At 45.9% G+C, this 22,314-nt stretch overlaps 1 long non-coding RNA gene across 1 annotated transcript in view; it reads right to left on the minus strand.

Annotated features, from left to right (window-relative positions):
• Nucleotides 1–162: 162 nt before the first annotated feature.
• LOC116418860 overlaps nucleotides 163–22,314 on the minus strand; it is a 26,871-nt gene continuing 4,719 nt past the window's right edge. The window contains exon 2 of the long non-coding RNA XR_004229028.1: nucleotides 163–479. This is a non-coding gene — a long non-coding RNA (uncharacterized LOC116418860). The remainder of the gene's footprint in view (nucleotides 480–22,314) is intronic.

Genomic DNA, 22,314 nt, shown 5'->3' on the forward strand with positions numbered 1-22,314 from the left:
TGGGAGGATCACTTGAGTCCAGGAGTTCAAGACCAGCCTGGGCAACATAGAGAGACCTTGTCTCTGAAAAATAAATAATACGCACCCACATGCACACACATCCAGTTCTTCCACGTTAATGAGTATCTTGTGTTTCACATACTTCTGAATTAGCTGAAAGAATTAAAGGTAGCATCTTTTAATCCTCAGACCGCCCTGCGTGGTCCGATTGAATGGGGCACTCAGCACTAGGCTCTTCAAAGGGAAAGCATTTTCTTTCTTAGGACAGTACACAGTAAAAGAATGGCACCCACGCTGTTCATCCAGTGCTCCAATCCCCAGTCCTGGTGTCAGATACTTCCACATTTGGGGCATTTCCCCTCGAGATGGTGGTGGCTAGCGACAAATGATTGGACTGTGGTTCGGCCACACAAGGCCCCACTGAAGTTCCACAGGTGGAGTGTGGGGTCCAGAAGGGGCTCAGGTCTTAGGGTTGTCATCTGAAAAAACAGAGATGGTGATAGGATGCCAGCTTTAGGAGCCCTCTGCCGTGGCCACTTTCTGCCTCAGCTCTTCTAAAGCATTTCTTCTGTTCCCTTCCATTGGGGTAAACGCTGATCTGTCTCCCCAAAAACTGAGTCAGAAGTTGGACTTTGTTATTTGGCTCATCTACATTTAAGATCTAGTCAGAAAAAAAAATGCAGTCTTTACATCTAGAAAGCTTACATGAAAGAAAAAGAAAAATGCAGTCTTGATCACTGTTGGCCTGGAGGAGACTTTATCTTGTGTATTTTCCAGGGCGTGCATGAGGTTTCACTGGACAAGTAGAAACCATTCTAGGTATTCTAAGCAGAAAGAGTTAATAGAGGAAGAGAAGTTTATAGACTCGTTGGAAGGCTGGAGGAATGAGCCATAGGTTGAGCATCCAGGAATCAGAACCCCGTAGAACAGATGGTGAGGGAGCTACACCCTCTTCCACAATCGGGAGGGTGGAGACTCGAGCTCTACTGAGTTCTAGAACACAACACACTGCCACAGCTGCCAGCCAGGGATGAGGGAATCCCACAGCCCCAGCTGCCTCTGGGGAACCACACAGCTGTACCTGGACCCTGGCACACCTGAAGAAAGTGCCTGCTGTGTGCTAGGCACCCTGCAGGAGTTAGGAAAGCAGTGGTTAAACAAAGGGCTGTGTCCTGCTGGAGGAGCCTGTGCTCTAGTGAGGGAGACAGAGGATAAGCTTAAGGAAGGAGGTTAAAAGGTGACAAGAGTTTGGGAACCTGCAGGGAACAGGGGATTCTGGGTGGTGCCGGGCATGTTGCAGCAAGTAGGGTAGACCTTGAGAAGGTATAGTTTGAGGAAGTGAACCAGCGGGATCACATGCAGGTGAGGAGAGTGCTCTGGGCTGAGTGAAGAGTCAGACAGAGACTGGCTGGAGCTGAGGGAGAGAGAGGGCTTTTAGGCCACCATAGGGACCTTGGCTTTATTAATTAATTAATTAATTTATTTATTTATTTATTTATCTTTTTTTGAGACGGAGTCTCGCTCTGCTGCCCAGGCTGGAGAGCAGTGGCGCGATCTCGGCTCACTGCAAGCTCCGCCTCCTGGGTTCACGCCATTCTCCTGCCTCAGCCTCCTGAGTAGCTGGGACTACAGGCGCCTGCCACTACGCCCAGCTAATTTTTTTATATTTTTAATAGAGACGGGGTTTCACTGTGTTAGTAGCCAGGATGGTCTCGATCTCCTGACCTCGTGATCTGCCTGCCTCGGCCTCCCAAAGTGCTGGGATTACAGACATGAGCCACCGCGCCCAGCTTTTTTTTTTTTTTTGAAACAGAGTCCTGCTGTGTTGCCCAGGCTAGAGTGCAGTGGCATGATCTTGGCTCACTGCAGCTTCCACCTCCCAGGTTCAAGTGATTCTCATGCCTCAGCCTCCCGAGTAGCTGGGATTACAGGCGCCTGCCACCATTTTTGTATTTTTAGTAGAGGTGGGGTTTCACCAGGTTGGCCAGGCTGGTCTCGAACGCCTGACCTCAGGTGATACACCCGCCTTGGCCACCCAAAGTGCTGGGATTACAGGTGTGAGCCACTACTCCCGGCCCGGCTTTATTCTTAAAGTGACCTGGTGAGCTGGCTGGTGTGGGGGTGAGGCGGGAAGCAGGGCTGATGGAGTCCCTGGGCAGTGGATGGCAGTGACTTGGCCAGGCCACTAACAGCAGAGGCACTGGGAAGTGACTGGATTCTAGATACTGATTTCAAGGGTAGCACCGGCATGATCCGCTGATGGATTCGATGTCAGGTGTGAGAGAGAGGAGAGTCAAGCTCATCCACAGCTCTGGCAGTGGAAAACGGCCAAAGTGAAGAAGGTGGCCTCAAGTTTACCTCCACCTTTCAAACCTCAACTGGTAAAACCTCATGCATGCCCAGAATGCTAGCACAAGAGATTTAGGGAAATGTGGGTATTTCGCTTTCTGGCCCTTGCAGTTCAGGTTCTGCCTTATAAAGTGGTGGGAGTGGAGTGGTTGGTGGGTACCACCAACCATATTCATGAGAGTTGGTATAAGGGTTCACAGTTTGAGTGAAGCATCCTGAGATTGTGCCGTGCTGCCAACACAGTTCTCCGATTCATTCCCTCAAAACAGTATATTCCCGATGAAAGCATGACCAGTACTTAAACTAGCTATATTCAGTGTGACTCTCAGACCTTTCCCCAGGGCAAGATGATCACAAGAATTCCTTTAGAAATGTCTCTTACATTGTACAACTCAACTTTAATGGTTATATTAGAATCCGTCTTCGTACTATAAAAATTCACCCAAGCGATCTCCCATTTCTGGGCTATTTAGTTTTTTTCTAGTTTTTCATCATTCAAAAAATGATGCAGCCTGGGGTGGTAGCTGCATCACCCTAACTGCATTACAGTTAGGTTAGGTGTAATCCTAACACTTTGGGAGGCCAAGGCTGGTGGATCACTTGAACTCAGGAGTTTGAGACCAGCCTGGGCAACATGGTAAAACCCCATCTCTACCAAAAATACGAAACTTAGCCAGGCGTGGTGGCTTGCGCCTGCACTCCCAGCTACTTGAGGGGCTGAAGCGGGAGGATTCCATGAGCCCAGGAGGCGGAGGTTGCAGTGAGCTGAGACGAGATTGCACCACTGCACTCTAGCCTGGGTGACAGTGAAAGCTTGTCTCAAAAAAAAAAAAAAAAGATAAACAATCCTGTTAAATTGCCAGTATCCTCAATTATTTCCTTAGGAGTCTCTATTTAAAATGGTTTTCCTGACCATCCTGGGAAACGTAGCAAGACCTGGTCTCTAGAAGAAAAAAAAAATTTTTTTTAATTAACTGGGCATGGTGGTATGAGCCTATAGTGCCAGCTACTCTGGAGGCTGAGGTGCGAGGATCAGTTGAGCCCTCAGCCTCCTAGCAAACTTAGGAGTTTGCTAAGTCCTATCCTATGAGATTTTTAAGGCTTTTGATAGATTTTTCCCTCCAGAATGTTTGCATCTATTCTCATGTGCATCAGCAGTGCATTTGTAGTTAAATGTGTAATTAATGTTCTGTTTTTAAAACTGTACAAATGTTGGGCCAGGCGCCGTGGTTCCTGCCTGTAATCCTAGCACTTTGGGAGGCCAAGGTGGGTGGATCACTTGAGGCCAGGAGTTTGATACCAGCCTGGCCAACATGGCGAAACCCCATCGCTACTAAAAATAAAAAATTAGCTGGGCCCGTGGTGGCACGTGCCTGTAATCCCAGCTACTTGGGTAACTGAGGCCCAAGAATTGCTTGAACCAGGGAATTGCTTGAATCCAGGAGGCGGAGGTTGCAGTGAGCTAAGATCACGCCACTACACTCTGGCCTGGGTGACAGAGTGAGACTCTGTCTCAAAAAAAAAATACATATATATGTGTGTGTGTGTGTGTGTGTGTGTACAAATGTTGGTGTGTGTGTGTACAAATGTTGGGCCAGGCGCCGTGGTTCCTGCCTATAATCCCAGCACTTTGAGACAGAGATCGGCCGAGGTGGGCAGATCACCTGAGGTCGGGAGTTCAAGACCAGCCTGACCAACATGGAGAACCCTCTAAAATACAAAATTAGCCAGGTGTGGTGGCACATGCCTGTAATCCCAGCTACTCGGGAGGCTCAGGCAGGAGAATCACTTGAACCTGGGAGGTGGAGATTGAGGTGAGCCGAGGTCACACCATTGCATTCCAGCCTGGGCAACAAGAGTAAGACTTTGTCTCAAAAAAGAAAAAAAAGGCCGGGCGCGGTGGCTCAAGCCTGTAATCCCAGCACTTTGGGAGGCCGAGACGGGTGGATCACGAGGTCAGGAGTTCGAGACCATCCTGGCTAACACGGTGAAACCCCATCTCTACTAAAAATACAAAAAACTAGCCGGGCGAGGTGGCGGGCGCCTGTAGTCCCAGCTACTCAGGAGGCTGAGGCAGGAGAATGGCGTAAACCCGGGAGGCGGAGCTTGCAGTGAGCTGAGATCCGGCCACTGCACTCCAGCCTGGGCGACAGAGCGAGACTCCGTCTCAAAAAAAAAAAAAAAGAAAAAAAAAAGAAATGCATAAAATGATGGTAAATGCATAATTTTTATTAAATATATAAACTGATACAATGTGAGTGCTGAAGATAAAGTTCTTATTTCTATGGAAACTAAGGTAAAGGCTTTGGCAAGATTAAAGGTGAGGCTGGGCGCAGTGGCTCACGCCTGTAATCCCAGCACTTTGGGAGGCCAAAGCGGGCGGATAACTTGAGGTCAGGAGTTCGAGACCAGCCTGACCAATACGGTGAAACGCTGTCTCAACTAAAAATACAAAAATTCGCTAGGCGTGGTGGCACAAGCCTGTAATCCTAGCTACTTGGGAGGCTGAGGTAGGAGAATCACATGGACCCAGGAAGTGGAGGGTGCAGTGAGCCGAGATCACTCCACTGCACTCCAGCCTGGGCAACAGCGAGACTCTCTCAAAAAAAACAAAACAAAACAAAAAAAAGATGTGATAGAGGCTCTTGGTTGTTCCTTAATATCCAAATATCCACTCTTTCCTTCCTCCATGATAATAAGCCTTGACTTTTAGGAGGGCACGTACTCATTCAATACAAAGACCACATTCTCAGCCTCTTTTGAGGGCAGAGGTGGCTCTATCATTACTTTCTGGACAATGGTATGTAATCATAAACATGGGGCAGTGCTAAGGTTTGGATGTTTGTGACCTTCCAAAATTCATGTTGAAATTTAGTCCCCAATGCAACAGTACTAAGAGGCGGGACCATGAGAAGGTGATCAGACTGTGAGGGTTCCCACCTCGTGGATGGGATTAGTGCCCTCATAAAAGGGCTTGAGGGAATGTTTGTCCCTTTTCCACCTTCCACCGTGTGAGGACACAGCAACAAGGCGTCATGCTTGTCATGCTTGAAGCAGAGAGGGCAAGCCCTCCACAGCCACCGAATCTGCTGGTATCTTGATCTTGGACTTCCCAGCCTCCAGAACTGTGGGAAATAAATCTCTATTTACAGATTACCCAGTCTGTGGTATTTGTAACAGCAGCCAGATGGACTAAGACAGGATGCTCCCAGGAGCTTTCCTTAAAGGAAACATGATACATGCCTCTGTTATTTGGCAGGGGTCGGGGAATTATGAACCTTTATTTAAAGATTTATTTTTAAAAATAAATAAAACATAAACTACCGTTCTCCTTGTCTGTTTACTCTCCCATTTCCTTTTCTTATATCCTCAAGCCTCCAATGCCTCTCCCCAGTTCTCACTCTCAGCTGAGGACACTGCTTCTTAATGCATTAAGAAAATAGAAGCAATCAGCCGGGCGTGGTGGCTCATGCCTGTAATCCTGGCACTTTGGGAGGCTGAGGCAGGCGGATGACATGAGGTCAGGAGTTTGAGACCAGCCTGGCTAACATGGTGAAACCCCATCTCCACTAAAAATACAAAAATGAGCCAGGCATGGTTGCACACACCTGTAATCTCAGCTACTCAAGAGGCTGAGGCACGAGAATTGTTTGAACCCGGGAGGCGGAGGTTGCAGTGAACCAAGATTGCGCCGTTGCACTCCAGCCTGGATGACAGAGCAAGACTGTGTCAAAAAAAAAGGAAAAGAAAATAGAAGCAGTCGGAGAGGGTGTGGTTCCCACTACCACAGCTTGAGTCTGTGTCCAGGTGCCTGTTCTGGTCTCCTGTTCCTATAGATGAACTGTTTGGCCGGGTGTGGTAGCTCACGCCTGTACTTCCAGCATTTTGGGAGGCCGAGGTGTGCGGATCACCTGAGGTCGGGAGTTTGAGACCAGCCTGACCAATATGGAGAAACTCTGTCTTTACTAAAAATACATAATTAGCTGGGCATGGTGGCACATGCCTGTAATCCTAGCTATTTGGGAGGCTGAGGCAGGAGAATTCCTTGAACCCGGGAGGTGGAGGTTGCAGTGAGCCAAAATCGTGTCACTGCACTCCAGCCTGGGCAACTAGAGCGAAACTCAGTCTCAAAAAAAAAAGAAAAGAAACCTATGGATGAACTGTCTGCTCTTCCCTGAGACCAGACCCTTCTGTGGGCCTTAGATCCCATTCCCTGTTGTCCACTCAAAGGATACGGCTCCAGCAAACACCTCCCTCACCCACTCACCCACACATATGGATCCCCTCCACACACATATAGACCACTCCCATATTCACCCTCTCCCCACACATACAGCCCCACAGGATACAAAACAGTAGTCCCCTCCTATCTGCAGGGGACAAGTTCCAAGACCCCCAGTGGATATTTGAAACTGGAAAGCACTGAGCTGTAGATACACTGTGTTTTTTCCTACTCATACATACCTATGATCAAGTTTAATTTATAACTTAGCACAATAGGAGATTAACAACAGCAGTAAGAAAAGAACGATTATAACAATATGCTGTAATAAAAGTTATGTAAATGTGGTTCTCAACATCTTATTGTACTCATCCTTGTGATGATGTGAGATAGTTGGTACAATGTTGTGAGGAGATGAAGTGAGGTGAGTGGCATGGGCACTGGGGCTTAGTGTTAGGCTACTACAGGCTTTTGAAGATACATCAGTAGGAGGATCGTCTGTTTCGGGTGATCCTGGACCACCGAGCCATGACAGTGTGGATGGTTTATGTCAGGGGCTATGTGTGTGCCTCACTTCCTTTCCTGGCACTTCCTCATCTCTCCAGCTGTAAACATGGAATGCCCAGGGCTCTGGCCTTTCAACGTCTCTCTTGTCCATCTCCCCTCCTTCCCTCAGCAATCTCATCCAGAATCATGGCTTTAAACTTTCTAGTGAGCTATGATCACATCACTGCCCTCCAGCCTGGGTGACAAAGCAAGATCCTGTCTTAGGAGAAAGAGAATGGGGAGGTGGATGGCTCACTGCAGCCTTGACCTCCAAGACTCAACAATCCTCCCATGTCAGCCCCCTGAGTAGCTGGGATTATGGCTAATTAAAAAAAAAAAAAAAAAAAATAGAGGCAAGGTCTCACTTTGTTCCCCAGGCTGGCCTTGAACTCCCGGGATCAAGAGATCCTCCCACCTCAGCCTCCCAAAGTGCTGAGATTATAGGCATGAGCCACCACACTCTGCATCTCTTTCTCCCTTTAAGAGGTCCAGTTACCTCTTTGAAAATTAGAATGGAACTCCGCTGTTTCCCCTACTGTTAGTAGTTACTAAATAAAATCTGTCTTCGCTGCTTTAACTAGTGTCTGGCTTTTTAATTTTTAATTTTTAATTTTTTAGAGATGTAGTCAAACTCTAGCACACTGTCTGCAACGGTGTGGTTATTGCTCACTGCAGCCTCGACCTCCCAAGTTAAAGTGATCCTCTCACCTCAGCCTCCTGAGTAGCTGGGACTACAGGCACACACCACCATGTCCGGGTAATCTTTAAAATTTTTTGGTAGAGGGGTCTCACTCTGTTGCCCAGGCTGATCTCAAACTCCAGGCCTCAAGTGATTATCCTCCCTCAACCTCCCAAAGCCCTAGGATTACAGGTGAGAAGCTGGGCCTGGCCTGGCTTTGTTTATCTTTGACAATTCTAACAAACTTTAAAAAAAAAAATCCTGAGACAGTTAGGGACATTTGTATATTGACTAGATATTTGATAATATTAAATGATTGTTGTTCATTCTTTTTTTTTTTTTTTTTTTTTTTTTGAGGCGGAGTCTCGCTCTGTCGCCCAGACTGGAGCACAATGGCCGGATCTCAGCTCACTGCAAGCTCCGCCTTCCGGGTTCACGCCATTCTCCTGCCTCAGCCTCCCGAGTAGCTGGGACTACAGGCGCCCACCACCTCGCCCGGCTAGTTTTTTGTATTTTTTAGTAGAGACGGGGTTTCACCATGTTAGCCAGGATGGTCTCGATCTCCTGACCTCGTGATCCGCCCGTCTCGGCCTCCCAAAGTGCTGGGATTACAGGCTTGAGCCACCACGCCCGGCCCTGTTCATTCTTTTGAGCTGTGATAATGGTGGTGTGGTTACATTTTCCAAATAATCCAAAGAAATTTGTCCAGACTATTAGCCTCTCTCCCCACTTCCAGCACTACCACTCTCAGCCAAACATCTTTTTATCAGATTTTTACATTTGCCTCTTTTTATTTTTATTTTTTTAGACAAAGGCACACATCACCATGATATGAAATATAGAAACATAATTTCTATTTTTTTTTATAGGAACAGGGTTCAGCATGTTGCCCAGACTGATCTCAAACTCCTGGGCTCGTCAATCCTCCCGCCTTGGCCTCCCAAAGTGCTAGGATTACAGGGATGAGCTACTATGCCCGGCCCCATTTTGCCTCTTCAATGATACATCACCCCCTCCTACCCACCGCCAGTCTGTTCAGTTTGTTACAGAAGTTAGCATGGGACCTTCCTGGGGCCCCAGGGGCCTCATGTCCCACTCGCCTCCTGTCCCACTCCAGTCACACAGGCCTTGCTACTTTTGTCTTGCAGCAGGCCGATTCCAGGTGCAGGGCTTTCCCATTATTTTTCTCCCTGCATAGAACTTGCTTTCCCTAGATAGCTGCATGTCTTGTTTCCTCTATTTCTTCAGGTCTCTGAGACTTTCCTGACCACCCTACATAAATTAGTAAACTCCCATCCCTGACACTCTTTTTTTTTTCAATTTTTAAGTTGTTATTTTTGTGAGACAGTCTCACTTTATTACCCAGGCTGGAGTGCAGTGGCACTATCTCGACTCATTGCAACCTCCACCTCCTGGGTTCAAGCAATTCTCATGTCTCAGCCTCCCCAGTAGCTGGGACTACAGGCACGCGCCACCACACCTGGCTAATTTTTTTTTTTTTTTTTGCAGTAGAAACGGGGTTTCGTCATGTTGGCCAGGCTGATCTTGAACCCCTGGCCTCAAGTGATCCACCCACCTCAGCCTCCCAAAGTGCTGAGATTACAGGAGTGAGCCGCACCTGGCCTCTGACACTCTTTACACCCCTTTTCTTGCTTTCTTTTTCTCCATAGCACTTGTCACCATCTGACATATCATGTATTTCCTTTTTCTGTCTGATATTCCCCCTAGAACACAAGCTATAGAGTAGAGATGGTTTTGTTCATGCCTGTATCCCCAGGACTTCTAATTTCTTGCCCATCATAGGCACCAAATAAGTTCTGGTTGAAAGAATAGAGGCATGACTATTATTGTGTGAATGCTGTAAGTATGCACTAAACAATCCGTAACCGCCGGGCGTGGTGGCTCAAGCCTGTAATCCCAGCACTTTGGGAGGCCGAGACGGGCGGATCACGAGGTCAGGAGATCGAGACCATCCTGGCTAACACGGTGAAACCCCGTCTCTACTAAAAAATACAAAAAACTAGCCGGGCGAGGTGGCCAGCGCCTGTAGTCCCAGCTACTCGGGAGACTGAGGCAGGAGAATGGTGTAAACCCGGGAGGAGGAGCTTGCAGTGAGCTGAGATCTGGCCACTGCACTCCAGCCTGGGTGACAGAGCGAGACTCCGTCTCCAAAAAATAAAAAATAAAAAAAAATAAAGAATCCGTAACCACATTTCTGAGCATATAGGGAAAAAAAACTGATAATGGGAGGAAAGTCTCCTAGCTTCCTCCCGGCGGAAGAATGTCCGTCACTTTTCCAGGACACTGACCTTATAGAGGAGGGCTTTGAGTCTATTCAACATACAGTCCTTGTGGCTCCCCAAGCTGTGTGTACAACAGGCACTGGTGTTTTACATCAATGTTCTATGAATGCTCATAAAGGCTGAAGGGGATTCTACCCACCGGTAAGTACTGCACATAGAGCAGTGCTAGGGTCTTCGGGACCCCACAACCCTAATGACCCCTTTGACCTAAGTCCTGCTGATTGATGATTTTGCTGATTGGGGCATGTGCCAAAGGGAGGCAACCATCACCTGGAGATGCCTCTTGGGGGATTTTAGATTTGTTGTCTTCGCGACGTTAAGAGATACACCCCTTTTGAAAAGCAGCTCTTAATTTGCTCTTGGGTTCTCATCAAAACCGAGCACTCATGCCTGTAATCCCAGCCCTTTGGCAGGCTGAGGCAGGAAGATCACTTGAGGCCAGGATTTTGAGACCAGCCTGGACAACATGCAAGACCCTCATCTCTACAAAAAAAAAATAAAAAAATAAAAAATTATCCAGGAGAGGTGACATTCACTTGTAGTCCCAGCTACTCGGGAAGTTGAGGCGAGAGGATTGCTTGAGCTCAGAAGTTCAAGGTTGCAGTGAGCCAGGATCACACCACTGCACTCCAGCCTGGATGACAGAGCAAGACGCTGTCTCTTTAAAAATCCTAAGCACCCTGCCGGGCGCGGTGGCTCACACCTGTAATCCCACCTCTTTGAGGGGCCGAGGCAGGCGGATCACGAGGTCAGGAGATCGAGACCATCCTGGCTAACACAGTGAAACCCCATCTCTACTAAAAATACAAAAAATTAGCCGGGCGTGGTGGTAGGCACCTGTAGTCCCAGCTACTCGGGAGACTGAGGCAGGAGAATGGTGTGAACCCGGGAGGCGGAACTTGCAGTGAGCCAAGATTGTGCCACTGCACTCCAGCCTGTGCGACAGAGCCAGACTCCGTCTCAAAAACCAAACAAACAAACAAAAAAACCTGAGCACCTGACAAAGTGTACACAGCACATCCTCATGAAGGCCTTGTGACTGATTAGTCCCATTTTGGGGTGGCATGATTCCAACTCAAAGCTAACAGTGTGGGAAGGGCCTGACAAGCCTGTCTTGTCCGATGGAAATGATACATTCAGTATGCAGCTGGCCTGGGCCTAGTGGCGTTTTGGCTTTACATAAAACAACAACAACAACAACAACAAAAACGGCAGCTATTCTTTTAGGGGAAATTTTATCCTCCGCCCCACAGCTCACAATCCACAGAGGTTCCCCTAAAAGCCTGTGCCTGGTTCACTGATGGCTTGGCTAAGCTGAAGTCAGTGCTGTCCACTGGGCCGCTGTGCGGAATGGAAAGCAGATATGGTCGTTCCACTTGGTAGGCAGAACTCACAGCTGTTCTCATAGCCCTGGTCAGCCCTCTTTGATGAACCTCCTATTATATTTTTACTGACTCAGGCTGCTAACAATGACCTAGCTCCTTAGTTGTGCCACTTGGAAAACTACAAACTGGCAGATTAAATATTTCTCTAGCCTGGTATGGGTGCACACCTGCAGTCCCAGCTATTTGGGAGGCTGAGGTGGGAGAATCACTTGAGCGCAAGAGTTAGAGGCTGCAGTGAGCTGTGACTGCACCTGTAAACAGTCACTGCACTCTAGCCTGGGCAATATAGTGAGACACATGTCTAAAAGTAATACTTTTTTAAAAAAGATTTATGTCAGCTGGGTACAGTGGTTCACGCCTGTCATCCCAGCACTTTGGGAGGCCAAGTCAGGCGGATCACCTGAGGTCAGGAGTTCGAGACCAGCCTGGCCAACATGGTGAAATCCCATCTCTACTAAAAATACAAAAATTAGCTGGGTGTGGTGGCGGGTGCCTGTAATCCTAGCCACTTCAGAGGCTGAGGCAGGAGAATGACTTGAACCTGGGAGGCAGAGGTTGCAGTGAGCCAAGATCGCACCATTGCACTCCAGCCTGGACCATAAAGCAAGACTCTGTCTCAAAAAAAAAAAGGATTTTTGTCTTTGGCCACGAACTGTGGAAACAAATTGCAGCTGCTGATTGAACTGTCTTGGTCAATCTAGGTGCCCATGGTAAGGGTGTATTCTCTGATGAGACCAGCTGGAATCAAGGTGCCAATTAAGTCTGCACCACCCAGACTAACACCTTTGCTTTCTGGATCGATCATTGTACCGGACATGGCAGCACACCCACCACAGACTGGGCACCCAGTAGAGGACTCTGCTTCAGATGCACAAGCTATCACTGCATGCCAGACTTGTGACTCCTAATAAAAGGAATAACAGGTAAGCCGTTTGTCTCCAGGGAGGAGGCCGCATTGCACAGGGTGTGGCAGTTGAGTCCATCCAACCTTTGAACCCCTTTTGGGGCTTCTGGCTCACTGCTGTTGACACTTTTTCAGGTTACAGTGCTGTTGTCCTGGTCCAGTCAACTGATTCTGGCACATGAAACTAACTTTGAGGTGCTTTAAACTAATCTTTGTCATACTTCTGGCTTTCTGGACATTGCAGTCTAACCACCTTTTATGGCAATGGGCACAACGTCATCAAGGGGACTTTCAGACTGCCCACCACCCACAGGTATCCAGTATTTTCTATTTTTTATTTTTTTAGAGACAGGGTCTCTCTCTGTTGTCCGGGCTGGAGTGCAGTGGTGTGATCATAGCTCAGTGTAGCCTTGAACTCCTGGGCTCAAGTGATCCTTTTGCCTCAACCTTCCAAGTAGCTGGGACTTACAGGCATCTGCCACCACATTCAGCTAATTGTTTTTATTTTTTATTTTTTAGAGAATGAATCTTTCTATGTTACCCAGGCTGGTTTTGACTCTGGGCTCAAGCTGTCCTCCCACCTCAGCCTCCCAAACTGCTGGGATTACACACATGAGTCACTGGGCCCAGCCATCTAGTATTGTTGAGTGTTGGAACAGCCTCCTCAAAAATCAGCTCAATACAATTTCTGACTCTGCCTCCATTGCCTTTTCCTGGTCCCTACATATTAGTAAGATAGTTTGGTCACTGAATATGACCATTCTTAGAAAGAGAGCCTTCCCTCTTGACCACTGCCTGGGTACTAATCAAGATGAAAAGCGGAGGTGTTCTATAGAACTATTTTGAAAATTCAGGATTTGCTTCTGGGCACGATGCTTCTTTCTTTCTCCTAATGGCAGCCCCATCCCACCTCGTTAGTTCACCCCGTGGTGGCTGCCCAGCCAAAAGGGGGCCTAGGGGACTCAAATTCAATGCTGATTAAGTGTATATGTGTGTGTGTGTGTGTTTAATATTAACTCTTTATATAATTTGTTAACATTCAAACTAATTATGAAGTAACATCAAGTATGACAATCTGGGCCAGGTGTGGTAGCTCATGCCTATAATCCCAGCATTTTGGGAGGCCGAGGCTGGCAGATCACCTAAGGTCAGGAGTTCAACACCAGCATGGCCAACATGGTAAACCCCATCTCTACTAAAAAACTACAAAACTTAGTTGGGCATGGTGGTGGACACATATAATCCCAGCTACTCAGGAGGCTATGGGATGACAATCATTTGAACCCAGAGGTGGAGGTTGCAGTGAGCCAGGATCGTACCACTGCGCTCCAGTCTGGGCAACAGAGCAAGACTCCATCTCAAAAAAAAAAGAAAAAGGTATGACAATCTGATTTTGATTTTTTTCTCCAAGAATTTTGTTCCCCAAACTGAAGAACAATTCTGTGTGAGACTCCAGTTCTCAAACTGTGTCCTGAGGCACCCAAGGTACCACAGCAGCAAGCCCCATGGAGCACCAGAGAATATTTTAAAAATTTAAGGGAAACGGGCCGGGCGCAGTGGCTCAAGCCTGTAATCCCAGCACTTTCGGAGGCCGAGGCGGGCGGATCACGAGGTCAGGAGATCGAGACCATCCTGGCGAACAAGGCCACTGCACTCCAGCCTGGGTGACAGAGCAAGACTCCATCTCAAAAAAAAAAAAAAAAAAATTTAAGGGAAACATGATTATACTCAACATCTGTAGGAAATCATGCAAACTGCTATGAAAAGATAGATCATGGTTTCAACAATAGATTGTTATCCTTTAGATAACATTCTAACTTTGTGAAGTTGGACTTTCTGCAGTTGCTGTGATAAAAAGTAAATATTGTATGAATACCAGTGTGGAGGAAATGAGTGTGGTGGTGTCCAACCTGATACCAAGGTTTCAGCAGCTCCCAGCACATCCCATTAGCAAGTAATTGTGGTTACTTAAGAATGGGATAAAAGTGCCAGGTGCAGTGGCTCACGCCTATAATCCCAGCACTTTGGGAGGCTGAGGCAGGCGGATCACGAGGTCAAGAGATTGAGACCAGCCTGGCCAACATGGTGAAACCCCGTCTCTACTGAAAAAACAAAAATCAGCTGGGTGTGGTGGCACATGCCTGTAGTCCCAGCTACTTGGGAGGCTGAGGCAGGAGAATCGCTTGAACCCGGCAGGCAGAGGTTGCAGTGAGCCGAGATCACGCCACTGCACTCCAGCCTGGCCACAGAGAGAGACTCCATCTCAAAAAAAAAATGGGATAAAAGTATTATTTTTATTTCAACTCATATGTATTCTTTCTTTCAAATGGCTACTAAGTTGTGAAGACATGAATATGTATCAAGACATTTAGACCTAACTATTTAATTAATGAAATTGGGCCGGGTGCAGTGGCTCACGCCTGTAATCCTAGCACTTTGGGAGGACTCTGGGAGCCCGAAGCGGGTGGATCACTTGAGGTCAGGAGTTCGAGACCAGCCTGGGCAACATGGCAAAACCCCATCTCTACTAAAAATATCCCAAAAATAATTAGTCCAGTGTGGTGGTGTGCGCCTGTAGTCCCAGCTACTCAGGAGGCTGAGGCAGGAGAATTGCTTGAGCCCAGGAGGCAGAGGTTGCAATGAGCTAAGATCATGCCACTGCACTTCAGCCTGGGTGACAGAGCATGACTTTGTCTCCAAAAAAATAATAATAACAAATAATGAAATTGTTAGGTATTTCTTTTGGCCTGGATTTCTAGAGAAAAAATGGCCTTGTCCTTCTTGTACCTGACCCTTAGGCTTGGGTATGACAGAAGGTTAATTTATAGCTACTGGAATGAGATACCGTGGAGGGAGAGTAATGACTTTGGCCAGGAAGGGACCACAGGGACCACCTCAGTCCCTGGGAGGTATGGGAGAGAGAAGGACAGTAATGATCTTTGTCTATCAGAACTGCTTCTGGAGCCTCCTTACAAAGGAAAATACCCCGGTTTTCTCAAACTGTTGCAAGCCCCTTATTTTATTTTATTTTATTTTTGAGACAAATCCTCACTCTGTCGCCCAAGCTGGAGGGCAGTGGCGCGATCTTGGTTCACTGCAACCTCTACCTCCCGAGTTCAAGTGATTCTCCTGCCTCAGCCTACAGGCATATGCCACAATGCCTGGCTGATTTCTTTTGTATTTTTAGTAGAGATGGGGCTTCACCATATTAGCCAAGCTGGTCTCATACTCCTGACCTCAAGTGATCCACCTACCTCAGCCTCCCAAAGTGCTGGGATTATAGGCATGAGCCACCACGCCCGGCCCCATTACGTTTAATTGGCTGCTAAGTCTGCCAGCCCCTGCCAGACTGCTCTGACCTTGATTTGATCATCATTCTCCTTCATCTTAGCTAAAAGTTTGCTGGCATCAGCAGGGGCTGGACCTGGACCTATCTCTTGCACCTTCCCATAAAACATCAATCAGCACCTCCAGATGCCTTCCTCACCCCCATTCCTTTAGCCATTCTTCAGCCATTCCACTGAGTGGATGAATGCCACTGGCTGGTGGTGTGGATAAATACAGCAGGGTGAGCTGGCTACCTTCTTGTAGTTCCTTCAAAAATAAGGACCAGGCTGGACATGGTGGCTCATTCCTGTAGTCCCAGCACTTTGGGAGGCTGAAGTGGGTGGATCATTTGAAGTCAGGAGTTCAAGACCAGTCTGACCAACATGGTGAAACCCCGTCTCTACTAACAATACAAAACAAACAAACAAACAAACAAAAACAAAATTAGCTTGGTGGCAGTGGAGCACGTCTGTAATCCCAGCTACTTGGAACGCTGAGGCGGGAGAATTGCTTGAGCCTGGGAGCTGGAGGTTGCGGTGAGCTGAGATTACACCACTGCACTCCAGCCTGGTCAACAGAGTGAGACTCTGTCTCAAAACAAACAAACAAAAAACAAAGAACAAAAATAAGGACCATATCCAGTTTTTTGAACTGGTCTAGGAACCCTAGAGCTACAGACTTTCTGGGAGGCTATGTTGGAAGCACTGTCAACCTGTGCCTACCCAGCTGAGGTAACATCCTACTTGGGGGGCCCAAAAATGATAAACAACACGTTTTTTCCCAGGACCACCATGAGCACCCTTGGTATGTGGAGGCCAGGCATTAATTTGCCTCCTTCTGTAAATCACAGTGACTTGAACCTTATAGTGAGTGGTAAGAGACCTTAAGGAAACACCACGAGTAGATTGTATGACCCTCAGACAACTGCAGAGATCTCGTCAAATGAGGCTACCCTAAACTGCTCAGAGGTAACTGACTTGTTATTTATGTATACTCTATGGGGAGTTACCCTTATAATGGGAGTCATCCAATCAGAAAAGGTGGTATGAAATTTATCCCTGAATTTCACTGAAGTAACCAATGACACCATCTTGGCTCTCAAAGGCATTAGGTCAAAAAAACTTTGCAGTTCTTGACAAAAGCCTGGTCCATAATAAGCCCTATGTAAGTATTTGTTAAACAAACAGCAAATACAAAATATAGGCAATATATTTTGTATTAATATACAGCAAATACAAAATATAGGCAAATACAAAATAAAGGCAATAAAGCATATTATCTGTGTCAATCAAATCTTTCACAGCCTCTCTAATTTTTTTGGTTTGCTTGATTGGTCAATTACTGAGAGCTTATTGTTTCCTATTACGTTGGCAGATTTTTCTATTTCGTATTAATCAGCTTTTGCCTTATATATTTTGATGCTATGTTATTAGCTGCATGTAAATTTAGAATTGTTATAACTCCTTAAATCTTGTCATTATTAAGTGAGCCCCTTTTTCTCTAATACTACTTTTTGCTGTAAGGTTTTCTTTGTCTGATATTGACATGGCAACTCCAGCTTGCTTGCTTTTTTGGGGGCTTATGCTTGCTTGATTTTATTTATTCTTATTTTTTAGAGAGATAGGATCCCACTCTGTCACTCAGGCTAGAGTGCAATGGCAGGATCCTAGCTCACTGTAACCTCAAATTCTTCTGCTCAAGCCCTCTTCTCTCCTCAGCCTTCCAAGTAGCTAGGACTACAGGCATGCATCACCACACCCAGCTAATTTTTTTTTTTTTTTTTTTTTTTTGGTAGAAATGGAGTCTCACCAGGTTGCCCAGGCTGGTTTTGAACACCTAGCCTTAAGTCGTCTCCCACCTCCCAAAGCACTGGGCCTATGTTTTCACCATCTGAATTTCGACCTTTCTCTATCATTGTATTTTATGTCTACTTATGTCTATCTGTACCTACTAAACACTATATAGCTGGATTTTTGTTTTTAAAATCCAATCTGATAATCTCTGCTTTTTTTTTTTTTTTTTTTTTTTAGTCAGGATAGTGTTTCACCATGTTGGCCAGGCTGGTCTTGAACTCCTGAGCTCAAGTGATCCACCCACCTCAGCCTCCCAAAGTGCTGGAATTACAGGGTGAGCCACTGCGTCTGATCAATCTCTGCATTTTGCCTGGAAAGTTCGACATATTTATATTGTAATTACTAACACAGTAGAATTTATTTCTGTCACTTATTTTATGTTTCCCTTTTGTCCAGATTTTTCTGTGATAAATTTTTATTCTTCTTTGCCTTTTTGTTTAGATTAATTTTTTTCTCATTTGTTTTTCCTCCACTGATTGGAAATATATAGATTTTATTTCTTAAAAAAAAAATTGAGACAGGGTCTTGTTCTGTTGCCCAGGCTGGAGTGCAGTAGCATGATCACAGCTCACTGCAGCCTCAAACTCCCGGGCTCAAGGAATCTTCCCACTTCAGCCTCCCTAGTAGCTGGGGCTACAGGCGTGTGCCACCATGCCCAGCTAATTTTTTTTTCTTAATTTTTTGCAGAGACAGGGTTTCACTATGTTGTGTAGGCTCACTTTATTTCTTTTAAAAATTTTAATGTGCATACTTAGTGAGTGTAAAGTTAATTCTTATTACCCTCCTCCAGAACCTTATAATGCTTTTATTATAATTATCTCTCTCCTGACTTATATGACTATTTTTCTTAACTTCTTAGCTCTATCATTTTTTTTTTTTTTTTTTTTTGCTTTTTAAAAACTTCATTGTATTGGACATCTCTGTGAACCTTTTCACATCTTCTCAGTCTTACCTTTCTCTTTATTTAGCCAGCACTATGTTGACCAGTTCTCTGTGGGTACCCACCAGGTCTATACAGATACAACCTGATAGTACTTAACCTCAGGCTTGCTCTGTGCATCTTCTCCCTTCTTCCCTGAGACTTTCGTGTTGATGACAAGGCATGGAACAGGATGGGAACACCATGGTACAACTACAAAGTACCAGGGTTTAACATTCCTTGAGGTGTGTCTTTGACCAAAGGAAAGGAGAGAGTCAATGGTGCAAGTATCCTCCTTGTTCCTGTAGGATAGGTAGTCTTGCTATGGACTTCCTATGGCTTCTCAAATGGTCCTGACGGATACAGCAACCAGATCATTGTAGCAGTGGCCAACTTCCTAATGCATCTTTGAGTAAGCTCTCCCTCCCTCCCTACACCATTCCCCTGTCCCTCACTCCTAGTCCCTGGGCTCACACTCTCCAGTCAAATACTTGCACTAAATCTTTGTCTCAGGCCCCGCCTTCTGAGGATCTAGGCTGTCATCCATCTATTGCACACTATTATTACCCCTTTATTCAGTCACTTACTACCCTCATGATTCCTTTTTTCTTCCTAGACTTTCCTTCTGGGGGCATTTTTTCTACTTCTTCTTCTTTTTTTTTTCCTTTTTTTTTTTTTTTTTTTTTTGAGGTGGAGTCTCGCTCTGTCGCCCGGACTGGAGTGCAGTGGCCGGATCTCAGCTCACTGCAAGCTCAGCCTCGCGGGTTCGGGTTCACGCCATTCTCCTGCCTCAGCCTCCCGAGTAGCTGGGACGACAGGCGCCCGCCACCTCGCCCGGCTAGTTTTTTTTGTATTTTTAGTAGAGACGGGGTTTCACCCTGTTAGCCAGGATGGTGTCGATCTCCTGACCTCGTGATCCGCCCGTCTCGGCCTCCCAAAGTGCTGGGATTACAGGCTTGAGCCACCGCGCCCGGCCTTTTTTTTCCTTTTTAACAGTGTTGTTCTGTTGCCTAGGCTGGAACACAAAGGCATGATCTTGGCTCACTGCAAACTCCACCTCCTGAGTTCAAGCGATTTTCATGCCTCAGTCTCCCAAGTAGCTGGGATTACAAACATGCTCCACCACGCATGGCTAATTTTTGTATTTTAGTAGAGACAGGGGTTCACCATGTTGCCCAGGCTGGTCTCAAACTCCTGGTGTCAACTGATCTGCCTGCCTAGGCCTCCCGAAGTGCTGGGATTACAGGGTGAGCCACCTTGCCTGGCCCATTTTGCTTTATCTTCATGTTAAGAAATTTCGTTAGAGAGGGTTTGTTGGAGGTAAATCTGTCAGTTTATGTTTCTCTGAAAATGCTTTATTTTATTCCAAACAATTTTCCTTGTTTTGGAAATAAAATTTCACTGGGTATATAATATCTAGGTTGACAGGTTTTTTTCCCTTAGTCTCTCAGGCCTGTGGATATATTATACCAGTGAGTGTCTTCCAGGATTTTTCTATTAATATTACTCAGTCCACTTTTCACTCATTTATAGATAGTGTGTTTTTTTTCTTTATGACTGTGTTTTTAGATCTTTTCTTTGCCTTTGGTATTCTGCATTACAATGATGATGTGCTGAGTGTAGATTTCTTTTTACTTCTCTGTTTCAGAGTCACTGGTCTTCTTGAAGCTAAAGATTTGTATCTTTCATCACATCTAAAAAGTTCATACCCATTAAACCTTTGAATATTGCCTTTCCTCTTTTTTCTGTGTTATCTCCATCTCAAACTTTATTGGGCCTTTTCACTCTGTTCTCTGTGTTTTTAGCCTCTCATGTTTTCCATCTCTGTCTCTGTGCTACATTCTAGGTAAATATTTCAGCTGATCTTCTAATTCATTGTGTCTCTCTTTAGCTGTGTATATTCTCTCGTGTAATTTTCCTTGAAGTGTTTAATTTCTATCACATTACTCATTTTTTATAAGTTCTATTTTGGTTCTTTGCCAAACTTGCCTTATCAATGTTGGTTACCTTCGTTTTTTTTTTTTTTTTTTTTTTTTTTGTGAGATAGGCTCTCATTCTGTTGCCCAGGCTAGAGTGCAGTGGCGCAATCAGAGCTCACTGCAGCCTCGACCTTCCAGGCTCAAGTGATCCTCCTACCTCAGCCTCCCAAGCAACTGGAACTACAGGCATGCACCACCATTCCTGGCCAATTTTATTTTTATTACTATTTTTTGTAGATAGCGTTTTGCCATGTTGCCCAGGCTGGTCTCAAACTCCTGAGCTCAAGCGATCTGCCCGCTTCAGCCTCCCAAAGTGCTGGGGTTACAGGTGTGAACCACTGCACCTGGCCTGCCTTTGCTCTTTACTCATTGTTGCAATTGCCACCTTTATTTCTTGAAACATATTGTTTCATATTTATGAAATGTGCTATTGATTTATATTCTGTGTTCAGTGACACTATTTTTTGAAATATTTCTGGATCTGGTTCTGTTCACTGTAGTTTCTGTATGTTATTTTGTGGCGTTTCTTTTTGTTTTGAGTTTGGGTTTTTTGAGACAGAGTCTCATTCTGTCGCCCAGGCTGGAGTGCAGTGGCATGATCTCAGCTCACCACAACCTCCACCTCCCAGGTTCAAGCGATTCGCCTGCCTCAGCCTCCTGAGTAGCTGGGATTACAGGCTTGTGCCACTATGCCTGGCTAATTTTTCTATTTTTAGTAGAGATGGGGTTTCACCATGTTGGCCAGGCTGGTCTCAAACTCCTGACCTCAAGAGATCTGCCCACTGCGGCCTCCCAAAGTGCTCTGCTTATTTTTTAATGTGCGTTTTTAAAAAAATGCCTCTATTAAGATATATTTTGGGCCGGGCGCGGTGGCTCAAGCCTGTAATCCCAGCACTTTGGGAGGCCGAGACGGGTGGATCACGAGGTCAGGAGATCGAGACCATCCTGGCTAACACGGTGAAACCCCGTCTCTGCTAAAAAATACAAAAAACTAGCCGGGCGTGGTGGCGGGCGCCTGTAGTCCCAGCTACTCGGGAGGCTGAGGCAGGAGAATGGCGTGAACCCGGGAGGCGGAGCTTGCAGTGAGCTGAGATCCGGCCACTGCACTCCAGCCAGGGCGACAGAGCGAGACTCCGTCTCAAAAAAAAAAAAAAAAAAAGATATATTTTAGGCTGGGTGTGGTGGCTTACACTTTAATCCCAGCACTTTGGGAGGCCGAGGCGGGTAGATCATGAGGTTAGGAGTTCAAGACCAGCCTGGCCAACATAGTGAAACCCTGTCTCTACTAAAAATACAAAAATTAGCTGGGCATCGTGACAGGAGCCTGTAATCCCAGGTACTTGGGAGGCTGAGGCAGGAGAATTACTTGAACCCGGGAGGCGGAGGTTGCAGTGAGCCAAGATCACACCACTGTACTCTAGCCTGGGTGACAGAACTGGACTCCATCTCAAAAAAAAAAAAAGATATATTTTACATATCATATAATTTATCCTATTCAATAATTTTTGATAAATTTAATGAGTGGTGCAAACATTGCCATAAATCAGTTTTTGAACATTTTCGTCACCCTAATAAAAGCCCCCATGCACATTTACAGTTCATCCTAATTCCTACCCTCAGACCCAGGCAACCACTAGTTTACATTCTGTCTCTATAGATTTATCTTTTCTAGACATTTCACATAAATGGAATCATACAATATGTGGTCTCTTATGTCTGGTTTCTTTCATTTAACATATTTTTGGGGTTCATCCATGCCACAGCAGTTTGTTCCTTCTTATTGATTAATCCATCCATTGTGTGAATATATACCACATCTTTATTGCTTTTTTTTTTTTTTTTTTTTTG

The sequence above is a fragment of the Piliocolobus tephrosceles genome, chromosome 7 (genome assembly GCF_002776525.5).
Source record: "Piliocolobus tephrosceles isolate RC106 chromosome 7, ASM277652v3, whole genome shotgun sequence".
Taxonomy (NCBI): domain Eukaryota; kingdom Metazoa; phylum Chordata; class Mammalia; order Primates; family Cercopithecidae; genus Piliocolobus; species Piliocolobus tephrosceles.